We start from the raw sequence: 2,727 nt of genomic DNA on the forward strand, positions 1-2,727 counted from the left end.
TAAGTATGATTTCATCCTAGAAAACTATGTATCTTTACATGAGTTTAAGGAAGTAGATTATGAACTTGTTTTCATAATCGAAAAGGAAATCATGATTGGTCTTGCTATTCTTTGAATATCTTTTTGGATAACCAATGGAAGATGACTTTGGTAGACCCTATCTTAACTTTGTTGATACTTGAGGTATAACTTGTATTTTCAGTTACGGTTTTGGGTCAGGTTATACCGAAATTAGTTAACCTTGTGTCTCTTAGGTTGTTGTTCCTTGGCCTTAGCCTAGGTGGGTTGATTGAACTAGAAAGGCTACAAGATAGGGTGGAAATAGAATAATTAATAATAAATAAAATTAGGAGAAAATGAATAGACAATAAAAAGAAATAAACATTAGTATTATTAAGAATTTATAACAAAAAGTTTTGGAAAAAGAATTTTAGAGATTAGAAAACTAAGAATGAGGAGAAGAAAGAGATGAAGCTCATGTTTCTTTTAGAGAAGAAGGTTATGAAAAACAGTAGAGGATCAATTTAATTGAGGTAGAATGTTTAATCCCTTTCTCTTTGTGTTTCTTTGTGTTTCTTTGTTATACTTTGATTTTTATTTTGTTTAATCTTATATCATTAGGGTTCTGAAATTTATCGATATAATTAGATGCATTTAATTGATGATCAGCCTTTGACTATTGGTATAGAACATAATTGGGTATCACTAGTTAAATTTTGAGAATAATCCATCGTAAATTCACCGTTGAATTGTTTTTTGAATTTCGGTGATAGTTTCTGAAATTCTGGAAAGTTCCATTTTGCTGTGTTTTTGACATTCTTAGGAAGTCTTAATGATGTTAAAATGATTTTATTTCTAAACAAAAGTTGTAGATTTGAGATTTATCTATCAGTGTGATTTGTATTGGGTTGATTTCAGATTATTATGAATTTTCCATGAATTGTTTTCTAATAACATGTAATCTGTCCAGATTTTAAATTGATAATATAAAATCATTATCTTTTGTTTGAACCCTTGGTTTTGTGTGAATTTTTGATATGTTATATATGAGTGTGTTAAGAACGTTCCTGTAAAATATGAAGATGATCAGACAAAGTTATCACCTGAAACACATAATGTAAAATGTATGCAGTTAGTGTGTTTGATAAAATGCCTGAGATAAATGCATAATGTTTGTAGTATGATATTAATACATGGTTGCTTGTATTGTTTGTAAAAATGGTTTCAAAAATTGAAATTAGTTCATGTTTTACCGTTATATGAAATATGGTTTCATGCTAACGGCGGGTAATGATCCCCGAGAGTTAAATGGGTAATGATCCCCATGGGAACTTGTGTTTCCCGACCACCGATGGCGGCAGTCTGTGCCGATAAACGATAGGTGGTGTACGAACCAAGGTTTTCGTACTGTGAATGAAACGGATAATGATCCTCGAGAGCATATGGGTATGATCCCCATAGGAACTTTCGTTCCTGATCATCGATGGAGGTTGTCCGTGCCGATAAACGATATGTGGGTGTACGAACCAAGGTTTTCGTACCGTGAACTCAAAGTTTGTTGGTGAAATGTGTGAAGTATAATTCAATGGATTATTGAACTTAAGTGGATAAATTGTGAATTGATGTGTTAAATCCAAAATGGATGATTAGTGGACTCATGGTTTGTATGTGACTATATTAATATGTGAATAATATGTTGGAATCTAGATTAAATGAATTGTTGAAAAACATAATTGGTGTGATGAAATCATGGTTACTTGTTGTGATGACAATATTAAGTTGTGAACCGTGTGTTGAAATCTCTATTGAATGATTTGTGGAAACCTTATTGGTTTAATGAACTCAAGCACTGAAATACGAATTAAAGTATTTGTAGGAAACATTAATAGTGTTCTGAACTCATGCCTAGAATCTGATTGAATAAATTGTTGAAATAATATTAATATTGTGTAGTCTTGTTTTGAGATCTTAAGATGATTTGTAGAAACAATATTTGTATTGTGAATTCATGATTAAACAAATGTACTTGTGTGGTGATCATGTTGGGCGAGTATCTATATTAGTGATTTTCTCGAAATTATGTCGTATGCTCATGTGGTATGTTATTTTACTAATTGACATTGTTATGCATGTTTTGAGATTTGGAATGCATTTTATTGAGCTGTCATCTCACTCCAATTGACATCCTTGCAGATTTATCAGAGTGGCGCATCGAAAGCTAGGAATGAGTAGCTTACTAATTGAATTGCTTAATTGTATTGCTTGAAATGTAATTTGAAATAATATGTTTGGTTGAAATTGTTGTTAAAGATAATTAGTGGATTTATATGCTTAAATTCAGGTTATATAAAGTTTCAATTATGTTTATGTAAAACAAAATTAGCAATAACAAAGAAAAAAAAATGCACAAGTCTCTTTCCGACCCGTAACGCTTCGAGTTCGGATCTCCATACGGGTTTGACCATGTTCCGGAACTCGAGATGTTACATAACTGGTCTTAGCCTATATAATATAGCTAGTTGTAATTGGTCATGAGATACATTGTAAATCAAAGTATAACCGATCACGAGTTATATTAGAATGCAAGTTGTAACCGTCCATAAGTTACTTTGGGAACCAAGGTATAACCAATCACAAGATGAATTGGGAAGTTAGTTGTAATCGATCACAAGATACCTTTGGGAAGAAAGTTGTAACCAATCACAAGCTGACTCGGGAAGCAAGGTG

General features: G+C 31.9%; 1 long non-coding RNA gene across 1 annotated transcript; it reads left to right on the plus strand.

Annotated features, from left to right (window-relative positions):
* Window positions 1-358: 358 nt before the first annotated feature.
* On the plus strand, window positions 359-2,374 carry LOC113326428. The gene is made up of 2 exons (XR_003348372.1): window positions 359-533; window positions 2,194-2,374. It is a non-coding gene; the product is annotated as an uncharacterized LOC113326428 (long non-coding RNA).
* The last annotated feature ends 353 nt before the right edge of the window (window positions 2,375-2,727 follow it).

This window comes from Papaver somniferum, chromosome 1, assembly GCF_003573695.1.
Source record: "Papaver somniferum cultivar HN1 chromosome 1, ASM357369v1, whole genome shotgun sequence".
NCBI lineage: Eukaryota > Viridiplantae > Streptophyta > Magnoliopsida > Ranunculales > Papaveraceae > Papaver > Papaver somniferum.